We start from the raw sequence: 20,836 nt of genomic DNA, 5'->3' as shown, positions 1-20,836 counted from the left end.
TTCTGGGACTTTTCTTTGTGTTTTTTTTTTTTAAAGTGCAAGAAGATGTTCAGAGGAATAAAAGAGAAGCATCGACGTTTCCATTGGTAATCTGGTCTGTGTGTTCCCTGCTACTGAGCATTTTCAGAAGGCCTGACTGTCTGGGTTAATTGTTTAATGCTTTTAGTTAGAATTAAACTTTGCACCTGCTCTGACAGTGATAAATTAAATGTGCTCCTTTTCCAATACTGTTGCCCTCTTTAAGTAGAGACCAAGAAGTGTATCTCCCTTCTTCCCCTGCGTTTGAGGAATCCCTGCTACACTGGAGTGTAAACCAGCATAATTTGTCACCAGAGCTAGCGCCAATTAAATTGATTGCGTTGGACTGAACTCTGGGACCCCTAATGCAAGCACTAAGGGAAAAATGGGCTCTTTTCTGCCCATTCCCCCATGTGGCACTTAGGCATAGCTCAACAGTGGAAGGCTTTCAAGGTTCAAAAGGGTTTTATTTTCAAAAGAAATGGGCATTGATCAGCTGCATTTAAAGGCAAAGATAATTCCAGAGCTTGAAGGCTGGATTTGTGTTTAAGGTCTAAATCTCTTTCTTTAACCTTGGGGGGCCAATATAACATAAAAGCAACAAAGAGATTAAGATTACAAAGGGTTTGCAAGTGTAAATGATGTGGTGGTGTTCTCCAAACAGAACACGGTCCCCATTCACAAGCCCAGGCACAGGCCAGCATTTGATCTGTTGGTTTTACACCTTGGTTGGTAAAAACAACTTGTGTTTATTTGTCACTCAGCAAACCGTTTCGGGCAAGAGGGGGGAGAAAAAGGAAAGTGGAGGAGGAGTGAACTAGCTCATACGGCCAAGTTCAAACGTGCCTTCCCCAAACTGACTGAAGAGTAAACACGCTAAAGGTCAGCAAGGCATCAACAATCAGAAAATCCCCTCTCTGTGTCGGTGGAGCACACACCACCCAGGAATACGAGGAGCAGGACGCTCTGCTCCAACCCTTGGTCATTTCCCTCATTATCCCAGCCTCTGATGCTTGGGTTTGTTATGTCACATCCTACCAAGGGAGGTTGTAAATAAGCTCTAAGCTCATACCAGCCCCTTCTTGTGCCTTTATTTCTGAGCTACCAATTATGTGTTCTTCCACCTTGCCTTTTAGCTCAATTTCCCACAATCAGTCCTGTAGAATAGCACAATTTGAATAAGCTCAGATACCAATGGAGTCTACAAAGTTAAGAGACTCACGCTCCAAATTAGTTGATTCTATCACTGCACGTGGTGAAACCAATGTAAGTGTGCCCATTCCCCCAAGTTCAGATCTCTTCCTTCATCTGTTCTCTTTCTCCTTCAGCAACATAAACCCTCTCACGTTAACTCTGTCCCCTGGTTCTTCTTCTCACAAACTGAAGCCTTGCCAGGGACATCAAGCCTTCATTGCTAAACCAGGTGGTAACAATGGAGTCTTCCTACTTCAGAGAAAGGAACTGAGGTTTATTGAGACTTTCCAGGCCAGATCAAACATCTGAGCACCCTGAGAAGGTTAATAATTTGGGATGAACTCAGCTGGCTAGAGTTCAGTGCTCCTTTAAAAGAAGCAAACAAATAAGAGTTCACAATTTATTTAGGAGAGAGACCATGCACTAGTTAAAAGAAAGTGGAAAGGGATGATTCAGATGGCAGCTCCCTGTCTCCCTAACTTCTAGAACAATTCAGCTCTGAGCCAAAACTTGCATACTCCATCCAGAAAATAGAAACCTTGTAATGTAGTGAACTCTAGTAATTGTTGAGCATACTCTTGGTGAGTCTCATTCCTTTCTCAAGAATTTGGTCAAAGAATTTCTTCTCCCTGATAAGAATTCTAAGTTTTCAAAAATCCTATCTTGTTATATATCCAAGGATGTTGCATCATGCCAATGATATATTAGGACCCTGTACTATGCTGTGCAACAAATTACAACAAACATAGTGGTTTAAAACATCCATTTATTATCTCGCAGCTTCTGTGCACCAGAAGTCTAGGTACAGTTTAGCTGAGTCATCTGCTCAGGGTCTCACCAGACTGAAATCAAGGTGGCAGCCAGACTGCAACCTTATCTGAGGCTCGAGGTCCTCTCCAAGCTCACTAGGTATTGGCAGAATTCAGTTACTTCAGTCCCTGTTTTCTTACTGCCTGTTGGCCACAGATCACTCTCAGCTCCTAGAGACGGCTTCTCACACACTTGCCATGCAGCCTCTCCATAGGCAGCAGTTCAAAGCATTGTTGTTTGCTTCTTGAAGACCAGTAAGACAATCTCTCTGACTTCTTTTCTTTTCTTTTTTTATAGTGAGGAAGATTGGCCCTAAGCTAACATCCATTGCCAATCTTCCTCTTCATGCTGAGGAAGATTAGCCCTGAGCCAACATCTTTCCCATCTTCCTCTATTTTGTATATGGGATGCTGCCACAGCATGGCTTTAATGAGTGGTGCATAGGTCCACGCCTGGGATCCAAGCCAGCAAACCCCAGGGCCACTGAAGCAGAGTGTGTGAACTTAACCACAATACCACCAGGCCGGCTCCTCTCTGACCTCTTTCAAGGTCATATCTGTTTAGATCCAGCCCACACAGGATAATCTGCCTTTTCATTAGCTTAAATTCAACTGGTTAGGAACCTTAATTACATCTGCAAAACATCTACCATATAACGTACTCTAATCATGAGAGTGCTATCCTTTTATGTTTACAGGTCCCACCCACGAACAAGAGGAGAGGATTATATATGGTATGTATACCAGTGGTAAGAAATCTTGAGGCCATCTTGGAATTTTGCCTACCACAGGCCTGCTTAGAGAGAGACATCCTAGGCTCACTCACTCCTTGACCTAACTGTTATTCTAAGCCTTGTGTTTGCCATAAAATTCCCCCTGGAAATTCTCCCCTGAGAAGTTCATAAGCAAATTTAATTGTGTTTATAATCTGAATTTTAATTTGTTTATAGATTCGCAAAGAAACCACTAGCCTTGCAGAGTTTTGTGGGTGTTGGGCAACTAAGAGCCAGAGAGCCCCCTAGACAAAGATATTAATAGGCCTGGGGAGGTGGTCTGGTGTGTATTTCTAAAAGGGCATTACATAGACCCCTGCTTTCCTTAGAAGAGAACATGCCAAAAGATACTTCATCAACACACGAAAGAAGGGGGAAAAATCAAACTTTCTCATGTAAATTATGCTAGTAGCCTTTTCCTGAGAGAGAGAGGGAGAGAGGAAGGGAAAGAAAGAAAGAAAAGAAGGAAGGAAGGGAGGAAGGAAGGAAAGGAGGAAGGGAAGAAGGGAGGAACGAGAGGAACAGGAGGAAGGGAGGAAGAAAGGGAAAGAAAGTTTGCTCTGTTTTAGTCTACCGCATCCTTAGTGGACTATAAGGGGAAATATCTGATGTATCCATTAATAAGGAAAATGAAACACACCCTCTGACCTGAAGGAATGCTGATCTTAATTACTATTGCCACATTATCCTTCCCAAAACACTGTTTTCGACAAATCACTCTCCTATTCAAGGACCACCAATGGCATGCCATGTCCTACCACATCAAGCCAAATTGCCATATCAATTTTATTTGTCCCAGTCTGGCACTCAAAACCAATAACCTGGTCCTACTACCTAACAAACCAGATTTCCCAAAACCGCTCACCACAAGTCCTGTAATGTTTTGCCGTCCCACAAACAAAAACACTCATTCTTTTTGCCATAGTCAGCCTATCGTAACTTTACTTGCCCTTCTTTCCTACCAACACCATTTCATTTAATTCTCTTATTTTATTCACCGTCTACCATGGACCAGGAGCTGAGGGCCCAGATGCATTCTCACTTCCTCCAGAAAAACTTTAGAAACTAAATTGAACCTCTTATCTTCCTCCTCTAAACTACTGATTTTATAGTCTGAATTTAATCTAGCTCGCGTCGGATATCTTCTTCTCTAGTTTGCTGTTCCACATATCTTATTTTCTGAAATGGTTCTTTGTGCACTGTAGAGCAGGATTTTTAAACCTATAGGGCAATATTTTTCAGTAAAATGTGAAATTAATTTAGTAGGTTGCAACAAGAATGTTTTAATTGAAATCGTTGCATAGGAAAGGAAAGATCAGTGTATTGTGGATATCAAGTGTATTTGGTTTTGCAAAAATTTTGCTTATAATATGTATTTCACACACTGAAACGTAAGTGTGTAGTATTGTGTAATGATATAAAATGTATTGATAATTGTGAATTATCATTAAAAGACAGTTTTTAAAGCACTAGAATGCATTGAAAAAAGCATAATGTACATGGCTGAAGTTCATGCAAAAATTAAAGTGGGTCAGAAACATGCCAAAGGGTTTTACAGGAAATTAGACAACTAAAACCCTAAAACAAATAAAGTAAACCACCTTTGCAATCATGGAGGCAGATCTTGTGTCCTCACAGTCTACCGATAGATAACAGGAGTGATAAGAAGTAGTATTTATACATGATTGCATGATTATATATGCAAATGATTATACATCATTTGCAAAAGGTTTCACATTCTTTATGTCACCAGCATTCCATAAGGAAAGCCAAGCAGACTTTTTTATGATTCTCATTTTTAGAAATACAAGACCTGAGAGGTTAGGTGGCTAGTCCAAGGCCATATAGCAACTCAGTGTTAGAAAATGAACTCAGTCTTCTGACACAAACACCAAGTTCTTTCCTCTACTTGCTAGGAAAATTATGGACTGGTTCATCAGAGTCCTTCCCATTGTTAAGGCTCTAAGGCAAATTCTCCCTCCTCCAGGAAGGCCTCTCTGATAGTTCCCGTGGCCTAACCCACAACTTCCAGCACTGTCCGGCGTGGTTCTTGGGTTGCTCCGGGTGGGTAATGTTTTCTCTCTAGCTCCATTACAAGCCCCTCAAAGCTGGGGGCCATGGCCTATTCGTCTTGTTAAAGTCTCATTTATTGCTTAAGCCATGGATTGTCTCTGCCTCCCATACCGAGTTAGGTATTAAGGAGAAGAGAATAAACTTAGTGTGGGACCAGGAATGGTCAAAGCAATCAGCAAAGCTGGAGTCCAGCACCATGGGGCCCCGTCCTTTTATATCAAACCATGAGGCATTCAGTGGGCACCTACACCAGGCAGGCACAGTAAAGAGTCCTGTGGAGCTTACAGCTTAGGGGTGCAGACAGACAGGCAGGCAATCATCTGAAATGCATGGCAGAAAGGAATGAGAGAGAACTCAGGCTATGAGGCACGGGCTGTGGAGCTAGGAAAGAGCTAGGAACGAAGGGTGAGAGAGGCCTCACTGTGAAAGCAGCATCTGAGCTGAGCCTTGAAAGTCGACGACGAAGACGTCACCAGCAGAGGCCTTCCAGACTTGTCATTAGCTCCATTTGCAAGATTCATTCAGACTCCCTGGAGCAGGAGGATCAAGAGCAACAGTGATTAAAGCGGGAGGTCACAGGCAGTCCAGAAGGACCCACCTCGCCTGGCTTCAAGACCTCTGTCAATGTCTAGGCTGCAAAGGGAGCAGATCAGCTAGAGGTCAAAGATTCACCACCGAGGCCGGCTGCCCAGGGCACCCTGGTGGTCAGCTCCAATGGGCAACGGGAGGAGCCTCACCCCTGGCTCCGGGGAGCCTGTAAAACCAATTGTAATTGGGTTGCTCTTTTCCATAGTGTAGATTGTATCAACCAGCGGCCCTAACCTGGGACTGTCTGGAATAGGAATGAGCAGAGTAGCTTTTCAAACTCTCCTGGATCAGGTCGAAGTCAAGCAGGGCCAGTGCTCAGGGCCAGGCTGAAGCCAACCTCGAGATAGGCTTGTGTTTTTACATCATTTGGTTGGTGGGAGGAAGGTCTCTCCTCCCCTTGCCCTCAATTTTGGCAGTTTTTCTGGTTGCAAGACAAAATATCTGCACATTTCTCAAGCGGCTCAGGAAACCCTTGAGAGACAGGGAGAGGAATCCATTGGCTGATTTTTGGTCTGTGTGGACCCACCACAGGAGCCCTCAAGCTCTCTGGCTCCCCTGTGAGTGGAGGCGAAGGAGCGATCCACATCCTCTTTCTCTGAGACAGGCCAAGGTGAGCCTGAGGAGCAAATATTTTCCCTGGGAAGGATCTGCAGGGTAAAGGCCACGGTGACAGAAACCTCAGACACCCCCAAAGTCTCCTGATCAGCTTTTTGAAGGTGAAGCCTGTTCAATTAAAGATTATTCCTTGTGAAGTTGCCAAAGTGCCAGCAGAGGGGATTTCCACGCCTCACTTCCAACACAGCAGGCGAATGCTGAGTAGCAGGATCCAGTCGTGTCTTTCTTTTACATTCTAGAAGCCTGAGCTGAGTGTCCATGGGTCCCTTTGGTCATTACCACCGACTCACTTTGGGCTCTTTATGGCCAAGGATTTAGGATTTCCAAGGTGCTTGTGAGTGAGTTACAGCTCCCTCCCCCAGAGACCGCCTTCTCTCTGCCCAGGGAAGGCAGATGGATTATACTCACTAGGGAGCCGAGAACACTGAGAACAGAGAGAGATCAAATAGATCCAGAACCAATAAAGGAAAGAGAATTCAAATTCTGAATTCACCTTTCCTATCCTTTAATCAGAGCTCCTGTTTCCTGGAGCAGGTTTTACAAGCTACATGAAGATCTGAATTTGTAGTGTAGGATAGCATGCATTCCCAAGAGGCTTTTTGGGAGGACTGTGTATAACTCTTCTCAATGCAGACTTCTTCTTTAAAAATAATATCTTTTGTTTCTCTCTGATATAAAAATAATAAATCATCATTGAAAAAAATTTGGAAATGTAGACAAGAAAAAAATCAAGATCACTCCACAATCCAATACCCAGAGATAACAATTATTCGCATTTTGGTATCCTTTTGTTATATGCATGAATTTATTTTTTTCAAACTAAGGTTATACTCCTATGTACTTGAGTAGTCTGCGGCTTGCCACATAATGTTCTACTGTATTTCCCTGGGTTGATCATTATTATTCTACAGTACCACTTTAAATAACTGTGAGATAATGCATTATAGGGATGTGCCATAATTTATTTTGCCAATCCTCTTTTTAAACATTTGAGTTGCTTCCAAATATTCTCAAATATAAAGAAGGCTGTGGTGGAGAAGCCAGCTATATAAGAGAAGGATTGGGCAGATACGGTAAAACCTCCAGGCCAGACTTCATCCCTATATATTAATTTATTCTTTCTTTCACAGTTATGGTGCTCAAGTGAGGCTTGGTATCTCCTTCCCTGGGCCCTTTTATGAACAGGATAAATGGCCAGCACACCACAACAGCAAAGATGCCATCAGAGAGGGGAAAGAGCACTAGACTAAGAGTTGAGAGACCTGATTCCATTACCAGCTCATAATTCACTGTGACCTTGATTGAGTCACTTACTTCTCCAAACAACACTTTCCTCGTCCATTAAATAAGGGAATTGAACTGGATGACTTTAATATTCCTTCCAGCCCTACATCATAGTCCTACAATATTGTTAAGGAGACAACACTCAAACCCAAAACAGTGAACTGCACAGCACCGTTTATTATCAAAGGTAGACTGTGTAAGTCAGAAGAGCAGTTCTCGACTGTGTTGGGAAGCAGCTGTGTGTCTCTCCCAGATACAACATACGTCACAGACAAATTGTTCCTCCTAATAATTTATGGTTTTAAAATACTTTATTTTGTCTTAACAACTGAGAAGAGATTCGAGATTTCCCTGTCGCTTCCATTCTGACATGCTCTTGAGAGTGGAAGAGAAATGAGTGGATGTGGAGTCCGTGTGCCTAGAAGAGCACAGAACTTTGCATCCATATTATTGAGTGGACCCCTCAGGACTGAGTCCTTGTGGTTTCCCAAGTGCCGTAAAAGGACGGGACTGTCCTCCCCGCTCCCTTCTCGCTCATTGCCCAGGGGAAAGCAGACCAATTGCATCCCTTTGAAAGATGAGGAGCTTGCAATAAAAATGCTCCTTCTCAACACGGTAAAGGAGCCTCGCACCGTTCAGGACCCTGGACATCACCTGTTTGCTGCCTGATCTGGGCTTCCCTGTGGCAATGCCTCCACATCATCGAGATGGGCAGTGAGATCCACTGGGCAACATGACCACTGCCATTCTGTCAAGAAGGGGGCTTCTCAGCAGAGCTGGGGTGTAAAGTGGACCCCAGGGAAAGCAGGATGTGACAGGCAGAGAGGAGGAGAAGGGAAAGGAAATTCCCTATGGAGTGGGCCGAACCTGGAAGCTCTGTGTGCCTTCCTCACAGGCCCTTACCCGGGGTCTCAGGGCTGTCTCTGGATCTGCCCTGGATTTCTCAGGCAGCCAGAGCCAAAATGGCCGCTTGGCTCACAATCAAACTTGTCTCTGCTCGTAGCACCCACATTCACTTGAGCAACAGCACACTCTGTGTTGAACAGGGGAGGGGGCATCGTCATCATACCACTCTCCAGGAGGCTGGTGTGTGCATGAGGGGCTGACTCCCACTCTGTCTTTGAAATATGCAGGGTACTCTGAGGCAGACACAGTTCATCCTAATTCCTGTGTCAGTAAACTATTCCTGAAGGGTTCAACCTCTAGTGAATCATCCCCTCCAAGCCAGTGAGTATAAACCATATTTTATCCCTAGCTGAGAACACAATACAGAGCACACTAAAGCGAGCTGGCAATAACAACCAAGAAAAAGAAAAGAGCCTATAGTGTGGGACAACATAGACTGATTCGAACACTCCAAAATTCCCACCAGGGCCATGTTCCCAAAGGGAGCTTAGCTTAGTGGGAAGAAAAATTCAATCAGTCCCAAAGCAGCTATAAACAGATATGTATATATATATATATATATATATATATGATGTGTGTGTGTGTGTGTGTGTGTGTGTGTGTGTGTGTGTGTAGAGGGGAGGAGGCAACAGCAAAGTTTTCCTGCCCAGGCACTGCCCCCTCATTCAAAGCCCAGCTCTGGTTGAAGGGTCCACAAAACCTGAGATTCTGTGACGCTATGTTCCTCCTCCTCTTGCAGGAAGTCTCCACCCCATTGAAGGCACAATTTTCCCAAATCTTAAGAGATCAGAAGCTGGGTGGCCCCAGGAAGTTTCCTGATCGTTTTGGAAGCACCTGGATATTCTAGAAAGAATAACTCATGGTTGGTCAGCCAAAAATTAGGAGGACCTTGAGGCAACTGCAAGGGGAAGTTAGGTGGTCCCGATTTTCTCCCCCACTGACCCAGGATCATGGGGAGACAATGTGGAGAGGAGCACAGAAGACTGGGCTCTAGGTGAAGTTCTACCAGGAACTCATGGGACTGTGGGCCACCCCGAGGGTCAGCCTGGTTCAGCCCTCTTGCCTTCCAGTCTGAGGATTGTAATACCCGCTCAGCCAACCTAGCCAGGTTCTGAGAAGGCCGCATGTGAACACCTCTAAGTCAGCTGGCACTGAGGGGCCCTCCATGCGACGTTCCTGGGAGTACAGACATGGGTACGGTAGGGCCCCCACTTGATAATCCAATACAGCTGCAGATATATGAGCCAACAAGTGACAATGTGGGGCACCAGTTCCACATTCAAAACATGAACGAGTTAAAAAAAAAAAAAAAGGAAAATACATACATATACGAGGAACACAGGTCCTTGGGAGATCTGTGGAGATTGAAGAGGGAGATCAAGACTCTCCAAGAGCAAGAACTGGACAGCTGTGCACACAACATGGAAGGGCATTTCAGTGGATGGAAAAACATCTGCAAAAGCAGAGTGTCTGTGAAAACACTTTGGAGAATACAAATCCATTTCCCACAGGTATCAGCCCGTCCTACAGTTCTTCACAGTTGGGCTCTAACACGTTTTCCATTTTAGCCTTCAAAATTCTGTGCAATAAGTGATTCCCCATGTCACAGACAAGAAGACCGAATCTGCCAGAACCTCAGCATTCATCGAGCACCAACTACACGTAAGGCAGAATAGCTTAGTGGTCAATAGCTCATTCTCCCGTCACGCTGCCTGGCTCCTCACTTACTAGCTATGTGACTGAGACAAGTTATTTACCTCTCAGAGCCTCAGTTTTTATATCTGCAAAATGAGTACAATAATTGTACTGACTTACAGAGTTATTCCAAGAATTAAATGAGATAATACCGAGATAATGCAAAGAATTAAATGGGAACTTACAGTGGTTAGCCTGGTCTCCAGCACATAGTGAACAGTTGCTCAATAAACACTGGAGATAATCAGGGCACGGTAATTGAAGTATGAAACCTGCCAGCTGTGTGATGTTGGGCAATCTTGTGTCATCTTGCGACCTTGGTTTTTCTGAACTTCAGTTTTGCTGTCTGTAGAACAACTTGGTTGGATAAGGTCAGCTATAAATCTCCCTTCAACTCTAATGCTTTATGGTTCTAAGTACATCAAAGCCTGTGAAAAAGCATCTCAAAAACTACCCTGCAACAAAATCTTTCCGCACTCCTTCAACCTGCCAAGCACAGCCCTAGAAACAGCAGCTCCCTGGAGGACTGCAGAGTGTGAAGTGGCAGGCAGACATGCCGATAGATACTATGGTACAGTGGGATCAGAGCTATCCACGGAGGTCACAGATGGAGTCACACGATGGGCCAGAGCTCCCCTCAAGTTTCAGTGGTTCTCCAAGCAGGGTCCCTGGGCCTGCAGAATCTGCATCACCTGGGAGCTTGTTAGACGTGCAGATTCTTGGGCTCACCTCAGACCTACTGAATCAGAAACTTTGGGAGTGGGGACAAAAAATTCTGAGTTTTAACAAGTTCTCTAGGTGATTTGGCCACTTGCTAAAGTTTGAGAACCACCGCTGTAGGAAAACAGAGGAAAGCTCTGTGGTTAAGAGTTAGCCCTTGTTACCACTCAGCAGTCCTCTCTCAAATCATAAAAATCTAAGCCAGGACAGCATGGGGAGCCTCTCTCCCAGCTCCCCTGTGCCCTGTTTCCTTGGCCTTTGGTCTCAAGAATGAAGAGTTACAACCAGTTGGAGGCCACGGCCAGACCTAACCCGAGAGAGAATGATCTTTCTGCATTCCCACCCTCCACTCCTTCACCAGATGGTTCTCACGGCCAGACAAAGCCGTGTCCAGAGAATGTTACCCAGCAGCCCCACAGGAAGGGTCTGAAAATGAGATGAATTTCTGCAGTGACCAGATGAAATGTGAGGCTGCCCTGAGGGAGAGGCCTGGGGAGGAGGAAAGTGTTTGTGAGGAGCTAACAGGAGGCCCCATCCCCAACTTCAGGTGTTTGGTGTCTCCCAGTTTCACAATTCAACAGCACACAGCATCTGTCAGCCTAGCCCTCTGCCTCTACCCTGGCTACTAGAAACACCAGTCGAGCAAGGTTGCGCTACCACCCTCCTCCATTTCCTCCTCGGCTGCCCTTTTGTGTGTCATGAGGAGGAGCAAAGCAGAAGTGTGTGTTCTGTTTTTGTTATTTTAAGATTGGGTAGGGTATTTTTTTTTCTAACTTAGGAGAATCCTTTCTATCTCTAAATAAATTGCCAACAGGCTGCAAGCCCTATCAGGAGTGTCAAACAATTATAAGCATCCCAGAGGCAAACAGCATCCTCTGCAGGGCTGCCGGCGCTAAGAAGCATCAAAGTGGAATCATCTTCCTCCATCCCAGTTCTCAATCTCTCCTGCTAAATCATTTCTCCTTCTGTCTCACGGCCTTCAATGAAAGCCAGTGAGCTTGTCTCAGACCCTTTTCCGGGCACAAGGCAGGTACCCTGGCTAACGGTTCCACCCAGTGGGCTCGAGGTTTGTCACAGCAAGGCCAGAATCACCTTCCTGGCCTTCCGGCACAGCCTGACTTCCAGGCACTTCTAAACACGGTACCATGGACCCCATGGACCCATCCACTCTTGTCTACCCATGCCTTTAGTTCCCCTCATCTATAATTCAGGAGAAGGAAGAACAAGTAGGAGGGATAACAGAAGAGTGGACAGTGAGATGACAAAGTGGTAGCAAACATAATAGAAAGAGAGAACATCTAGAACTCAGGACTGGGAGATGGCACCAGGTGAGACGAGAAGTCCAACTTGGCTTCATATGCCCAGGCTAAACGGCATGGCCATCACATTTTCTTTTTGAAAAGTTGATGGGCATATCTTTGGATTCAAAGACAAAATGATCATTAATACAGAAGAGCAGCCAATGTGATATTGTCCACCACCTGTTGGAGGCTGCCCTGTAACACGTTAGCTCTCCTCTGCACCTTGGACAGCTGTCTTAGGAGCTGATCTCAACCTCTGGAGAGCCAAAGTAGACAAGGACTTTAGGCTTGTGACTAAATGATCAGCTTAGGCCATTAACAACCCGTTAATCCAGCCCAACAGACTGTTAAAGCCACTTCTCTATCACCTCTCATCTGATCTCATCTTAATGCCTTTCAAATGTTTAAAGACACTTGAACTAAAAATAAGATGACCATTCAACAAGGACAAAGTCTTCTCCACAGACAATAAAGGAACTGAATTGTTGTTTACTAACATTATGCTCTAAATGTGAGCTATTTATTTCTGATAGAGTTTGGGTAGATGGCTATGGAGGTCTGAAAAATTATCTCATCCTCATGAGACAATATTGTCACCTTGGTATCTTACTTTTTCAAAAGAAAATTTGTCCCTAGGTTTCTTTCTCTTCTTCTCTTTCCTCTTCTTTCCCTCTCTTCTCTCCCTTTCACTATTCCTTGCTTTCTATATATTCTTTCTTCCTTCTTTTCTTTCTTGTACTAAAGAAATATAAGACTTTTGCTAGGAAGAGTGATTACACACAGACTTAAGTGGCTGGACTTTTATGCATTCCTTTCTCTTAAAAAAAAAAAAAAAGACATTCCTAAGAGAGAAGAGCTAATAAAGTCGTATATCCTTGATGATAGTGATGCAGCAGCACAAACAAATTATAGTGTTCAGAAAGTTTGAGAGACTGAAAAGAAATGTACAACGTGTAACAGCAAATTTGCCTGTCAAGGTTTTTTTTTTTTTTTTTTTACTGCTTATTTCATTTTATTTTATTCTTAAAGCTGATGTTTGCAGCTATTTGCTTCACTATAGGAAATTCCAGATCCAAGAATACTGATTTACAACTTCAATCATCACCTGACAAATACAGCCCTTGCTAAGTGAGAGCTGATCCATAACAGGTATTTCAAATTTTCATAAGTCACAACGTATCAACCCTAAAGTGAAGAGTTTCATTCATAGGAAACAATTTTCCGAAATCAGCAAATATTTTTTTATAAAGAAATAGAAAAGTAAAGAATAAAGGGGGAAAAAACCTCTCCTATAAAGATAACTTCTTACCTGAATATAACACTCCCTATGTTGAAATATGGTGAGCTCTGTGGTTTTTATTTTTTTTATTATACCTCTCTCCCACTCCCCAGGTTTAACTCTTATCTTCCCCCCCAGCTAGCTTTCCAGGACCTGAGACAGATGGGCTGGTAGCCTTAATGGAACACCAAGGGTTAACCCGTAAATCCCACAGCTTCTGCCAAGGGCTGTGGACTGCTCAGTGTCACACAACATTGTGTCTGAGCCACTATGACGTCCTACTTCAAGTTTTCCTGGAATGTGAGACCACTCAGCATTGAATTATTGCCTCAGATCTATTGTGTATGTGCCCTCCCCCCCTCCCCCTGCAAAAAGTAGCTTCTGCCACAGCTGTTAATCCCTAGACTGATAGAGAAGTACAAAAAGTAGAAATGCCACCCTTTTGGTAGTTCTTTCTTCTTTAGAATTCTTTCCACCACTTTTTAAAAAAACAAAAAAGCATAATATTTTCACTTCCTTGAAAAAATTCAATTGCACATAGAAAATTTATTTTACCAGTGAAACCAAAATATCTAGGTAATTCCTACCTTAATCAGAAAAAGAGACTAAAATTTGAACAATAAAAAATGTATTTCAAAGATACTTCCCAAGTTATTCATTTTGAATATATTTAATATATTTTCTTGTAAGAAAGATTTTTTTGCTGTTTAAAAAAGAAATGTATTCTGTAAAAGTGAAGCCTTATAGCATTACTAGAATAGCTCACTAATTTATTTTACAGAAACTTAACTAACAAATTTGGGAAATTTTCAGGTTAGGGCTGTGGCTTCCAATTTGTTTAGAAAAGCAAATATTTCTTCAAATGAAAACTTATCAAAATCCTAATATGCGAAATAAAAAAGTATGGGGTGCTTCTGTGCCCTTAAATTAGTTTGGGGAAAAAAAAATAAATAATCACTGTGCTAGATATCACATGTTAAAGAGCAGCACCTAATGGTAGAATCAGGTATTGCAGGCTAGCCCTCTTAGGCATTGGAAATAATGCCTGGCAGAGGCGTTATGTTATTATGCCCTATAATCCTCAGAAGGGCTAAGCTCTGTGTGCTTTGAATACAGAAAAAGGACATTCTCCAAAGTAAAATGTGTTCCTTGGTCTAGAGAAGGTAGAGATAAAGGAGGTGATAATAGAAAAGTGCTGCTCAGTATCTTGTAGTTCTAAAATAATTGCAAAAGCCCACCCAAAATATCTCCAGGAGCCCACAGACCTGGCCACCAAGTTAACATTGTCTTCATATAACATTTTCAACTCATTATTTGGTGACTTTTTTATGGATATCCAAGTAACATTTCATGGAACCAGTTGGCAAAACGAGATTTGATATAAAGCCAATTTTGCTAAACAGCAATGATTTTATAAAGTAAAAGATAGTGATATCATCAATTACTCATGAAAATAGAGGCATAGGACAAGGACAATACAAAATTACACATAACCTATTTTATTTCTATTTGGCTCTGAAATGCAAAGGCACAATTCCACTGCCTGGATTTTTATCACTTAGTGATCATTTAGACTCATAAAAAATTATTTGACTCCATTTTTTTAAGTGGCTTCATCAACCCTTACTAACACACACAGTCTACAGACAAACCATTTTAAATGAAAAGACCTTTTAAAAGAGTGGAATCTTTATTGACTCACCTGTTGACTGATTCGTAATACAGACTTTAAGTAACTAATTTACCAGTCAAAATGTTGAGAACCATTTTTGGATATAAACAGAGATACTCAGAAATGCTCCCAGCCTGTCTTGTGCATTAGTTTGAATGTTGGCAACCAAGTGAGTAGAAGTTAAGGGAGGAGAACCGACTGCCAATGAATGAGCCATGATTAAGCACCAGTAGATTAGAAAGAGCTGAATGCTGTGGTCCTGTGAATTCAACAGAACCCAAACCAGAAACTAAACCTTTTCACTCTCAAAAGAGAGCTTCACTTTTTCCTAGATTACAGTGTTGAATTTAGAGTACTCCAAACCTGGTTTAGAGTTCTATTTTATAAATGTTCAAATGAAAGAAATGCATCTAAATGAGGGATGGCTGTGATAGCTACTTATTGCTACAACAAACAGCAGCTTAAAATGACACACACTTACTATCTCAGTTTCTGAAGATCAGGCATGGCTTCGCTGGGTCCTCTTGCAGCTGCCATCGAGGTATTGTCACGGCTGGGCTCTCATCTGAGGCTTGAGTGGAGAAGAATCCACTTCCTTGCTCACATGGTTGTCGGCAGCATTCAGTTCTTTGCAGACTGGTGCACTGAAGGCCTCAGTTTCTTGCTGGATATCATCTAGATGCCACCCTCAGTTCCTTGCTAAATTGCCCTCTTCATAGGCAGCTGACAACATGGCAGCTAGCTTCTTCAAAGCCAGAAAGGGAGAATGCGTCTTACCAAGACAGGTGTTACAATCTGACATAATGGAATCACACACATGTAATCAAACACATTCTTTCACCTTTGCTGTATTTTATCGGTAGAAGCAAGTCACAGACCACTCCTTCTCTGAAGGGAAGAGGATTACACAAGGGTGTTCACAGCAGGAGGACAAGATCAGGGAGGGTGACCTTGGAGTCTGTCTAGCACAGGTTACTAGAAAGCTAACTCCAATTAATTGGTGGCAGCTATCTGGAATGTGAGATTAGTGAAGATTCTGAGCTTCAACTCAGCTCATTCATCCAGCACAGCTGTTTTTGGAACATGTCCTATAATCCTCCATAAATGAGGGGGATATAGTAGGGAAATAGTAGAGAACAACACAGATACAGGCCTAGTCTTCATGGAGTTTACATTCTAGTAGTTGGAGACCCGAAATAAACAAATAAATACCTGTAAATATCAGAGAGTTCCTGAGGGGTTAGAAAGAAACATTATACCCTAGAGTTGGAGAGATTTTGAAACCTTCTTACTTCATACCTTCACAGCCAACGAAGACTGCAGCAACTTCACCAGCCCCACTGCTGTCACGTATGAGCTTTGTGGACTTAGGTGAACCAGCTCCCCTATCTGAGCCTTAATTTTTGCAATGGTAAAACGGAGAGAGGGTTGGAATAAGTGGTCTCAATGGTCCTTTCTAGTGTTAATCTTCTATGCCTTGTATGGTTATATTTTGCATAAAAACAGGAACTGGTCTTTTGAATGTTCTTGGTTTAAAAACATTTTTTTAACCAAAAACTTTTTTAAATCATTATACATTCCTCTTATATTCAAAACATTAAATGACAATCCACGACAACATACATAAAAGAGCAAATGTTTTCCTTGTAACTCCCCTCAGGTGAGTCTAATTTACCATCTTTAGCCAATAACAGGTAAGTTACCGGTTTATCAAGGCAACTTCCTACCTGTTGTTAGTGATACAGTTCCCTCTTATGGGTGATAATTTCGACCTCTCCTCATTTTGCCAATCTCTTGCTGTTTTGCAAACCCCAATCAATGACTCAGAGGGCAAATGTGCCATGATAAATGTCTGCTGTGGGTGAGGAAGGGGCATGATCTCACACGGCATGTATTTACCATTCCTGTCGTAGATGCTTTTCCTCTCAGACTCTAAACAGGCTATGTAGATGGAAGAATGACTAACACCAAATCCAGGCAGAAAACTTAGCTGAGAAAGTGACTCTGGCAAATATGTATCTACACTACCTGAACTAGGATAAACAGAACTCATCTCACATTACCACCATCACAAAAATAAACTGTATAAAATTGTAAAATATTTATACCAGGCTATCAACATGATCAGGATTCTAATGCTCACCTTCCTATCTTTAACTGTAGTTATTCAACAAACATCTTTCTTTAACTCTTTTATTTTTTATCTATGTCCTGCCATAATTTGATCCCCTATGTGAGCTTATGCTAACAACCATACTATCAGAAGCCTGATAATACAGTAATTTTACAGACAAAACTTGATAAGAAATCATTTCAAAGAAGCTTGTCTGTTCACCTTCCCTCAGAAAATCTTTACAAATAGCAATAGTGTTCAAATCAGAAAACATTAGATCTCTGGTTGTTTAAAAAATAACTGATAGGAATCTCTTCAAGTCTTCAACCCAATTGGAGTGCAATGCCTTTTTTAAAACTTTTTTTTTTAATTCTTTGGTATTTTTTTCCCAATGGAAAAGATTTTATTCAGATTTAGGATATTAGTTTAGTTGGTTAATCGAGTCTAAAAATAAATACCGTTCCATTTGCCTACATGTTCTGAAAACCAGATTTTTTTACCCATTCTCTAGATTTTTTTTTTTTTTTACCTTTTTCTTTGTTTTCATTAGGGATGAAAAATTTCACATGTTACATCAGGCCAGTACTAATATCTAAATAAGTTTTAGGTAGTCTAAAAATATAAAGCTCAGTAGGGATCAGACTCTTAGTTATAAGAATAAAATGTATTCTTAAAAATAATTTGTCAACTTTCCACATACAAAGAGATTCTTAAGAAATTGTAGCTACAGATATTTTGCCATAATCCTTCATTTATTTAATAAACTTTCATTGAAAGCTTCCTCTTGACTAGGTCTCAGGGTTGGTGTTGAAGATACAGCTATTTATTGACTATCTATTGACTATCTATTGACTATCGATTATGGACTACCTATTAGCTATCTATCAACTCTATCCCTGCCTTCAAGAAACTCACAATCTAATACGATTGAGTGTCTCCAACACACATATATTTTCAAGTTATATTTCTCATTACCTAATAAATGTGTCTCCAAAAGTCACATTAAAACTCATCTTTGATAAACTGAATCATTTTGAATATGCCATTTAAGTAAGCCTGTGGTATGGTGAATCCTTTTATAATGCAACTAGTGCTTCTAATTTGGTATTTAGATTTTTTTATCTTGAGTTTTCTCAAAGCTGTACATAATTTACTTAGTTAGTCATACAGCGATGATATGTTGAAAAGAACACTCAACTTGGAGGGAATAAACTTGGATTTAAGCACAGGGTATGATATTAGGCAACTCACGATCAGCCTCAGTTTCCTCATCTGTAAAATAGGGATAATACCTCACAGGCTTGATAGGAAGAGGAGATATAAATGGTATGTGTTGCAACAGTCTCCAATATAGCTCCCCCTGATCCTCACCCCCTGGTATCCACACCCCTGTGGAGTCTCCTCCCACATTGAATAAGGGCTCATCTATATGACCAATGAAATGCAGTAGTATGTGACTTCCAAGGTTAGTTCATAACAGGCATTACAGCATTCACCATCTTCTCTTACATCACTAACTCTGGGGAAAGCTAGCTGCCATATCATCTAGATACTCAAGTAGTCCTATGGAAAGGCCCATGTGAAAAGTAACTGGAGCCTCCCAACAAGAGACCTGTGAGGGAGCCATCTTGGAAGTGGATCCTCCAGCCTCAGTCAAGCCTTCAGATGACTGCGGCCCTAGCTGACATCTAACTCCAACCTCATGAAAGACCTTGAGTCAGAACCACCCAGCTAAGCCACTCCAGAATTCTGATTCACAGAAATTGTAGGATTTATTATTGTTTTAAGCCACTGGGTTTTGAGGTAATTTGTTATGCTGCAATAGATAACTAATACAGATTATGACAGTTCTGCGTAAATAACAAGTAGAAAAATAGGTTGGAAAGAGTATCCTCTTTCAATCATTCATTCAACAACTATCCACAAATAGAGCTCTCTGGTTCCAGTTCAGTGCTGGGTCTGTAGGTACAGTGGTGAGCAAAACGTTGACCCTGCCCTCACAGAGCTTACAATGCAGTTAGGTAGATAGACAATGAAACAAATAATTACAATAAAGTATGAAATTGGCCATGTCAAGGAAATGCAGGAACTTTTGAACCCTGTATCAAGGACAGCTAACCTATTCCAAGAGGACAATGAAGGTATCCTGGAGAAAAAACTTTGGAAGCTAAGAGATTGTTCAGATAAACAGGAGAGACAAAGAGTTGCCTTTTTCCTTTAGTCAGCAAATTTGGAAAAGATGAATTTGGCATTGACAAACTCAGAACTGCCAATACCAACTTCCATTCACTCTTTCAGCCAAAATTTATTGAGTACCTCCTATGTGCCAGGAGCTGTTCTAGTCTCTGGAGGTTCATCAGTGAACAAGAGAGACCAAAATTCCCACGCTCATCACTGTTCATGAAGGAAGTAAGAACCTACACTGAGAGAGGTGGCAGAGTAAGCCCGATTAGGTGTATGGGTTTTGGACCCAGACTACCTATTCAAATTTGGACCCAGACTACCTGTTCAATCTACCTCTTACTGGGTTTGCAATCTTGGGCAAGATTTTCAACCTCTCTGTACCTCAGTTTCCTCAACTATAATAATAGCACCTGCCTCCTGGGTTGCTGCAAGAAAATAAATGAGCTAATGCACATCAAACTGTTAGAACAATGTCTAGCACATAGTAAGAGTCAATATATTTTAGCTCTTTTTGGTTTCCTTGTGATCATGCATACAAAGCTCAGGATTTCACCATTCTTTACTCACTTTCTCCTGTTCCTAGTTGAAGAAAAGGCACAAGGTTAAATTTAAAATACATGAGATCCTCACAAAGTAGGTCATTTCTGTTTCAGCATAAGGTTGATATCCTGAGTAATTTATTGCCTGAATAATTCTGAAACACAGAAATGCAAATGTACGAGAGTTCTAACCATGTTGCAGATGGAACAATGCTGCTTATCCAAGAACTCGTTTCATCTGTTAACCCCTAAAACAGGCTCTTTCTATACAATACTAAAACAACCTGTTGAGAAATAAGAAATTTAGTATGGTGTAGTCCCAAAGAAACTGCCTTTATATTTGAATACAACCTTTAAGAATAGTGCTGCATTTGAGTAAATATTTTGAATGAATAAATGCAGACTAAAATAATAATGTCAGCTTTGAGAACAATAGACTTCAACTTCTTCCTTTATCTTGTTCATTTCTCTCCAGTCCAGTTCTGAATGGAAAAAGATGGCCAAGAACGAACGGTTCCTCAAAAATGTTTCATCGCTGGATGTCTTACTAACAATTATTTCATGTGTTTCAGGCCCCAGAGAGAGAGTAGCCATAGCTGGAGCACCTCAGTGAAGAGCGGACGATCACAAAATCGTAGACACTAAAGATGGAAAAGACCTTTGAGGTCATCTTGTCCACTCTTGTCAACTCAGTCTTGTTCTCCACAGCATATTCTCAGGGGCTTTCAACAGCCAACTTGTAAATGATTCCAGCACCACCGGCCCTGCCACCGTCCCCCGGAGAGACCACTCCACTATCTAATAGATCTTTCTGTTAGGTAATTTTTTTCCTTGATATTCAGCCCAATTTTACCTTCTCTTAGCTTCATTCCATTATTCATTGACATACTCCATCAGACCAGGCTAAGCATCCCTTCTCCTCTTTCATTGTAGATACCCTGTCAGATTAACCATGGTATCAGCAGCTTCAGCCAGCCACGTTCACAAGGTCCAGCATAGTAGTATTTAGGAAGACGGATCCTGGCGTGAATGCCTCATCTAGAAATTTACAGAAACAACAGCACTGACTGCAA

This window comes from Ceratotherium simum, chromosome 11 (genome assembly GCF_057802395.1).
Source record: "Ceratotherium simum simum isolate JZ-2026a chromosome 11, ASM5780239v1, whole genome shotgun sequence".
In the NCBI taxonomy this organism is placed as follows: domain Eukaryota; kingdom Metazoa; phylum Chordata; class Mammalia; order Perissodactyla; family Rhinocerotidae; genus Ceratotherium; species Ceratotherium simum.
The sequence above is the reverse complement of the archived record's forward strand: the minus strand, read 5'-3'. Positions refer to the sequence as shown.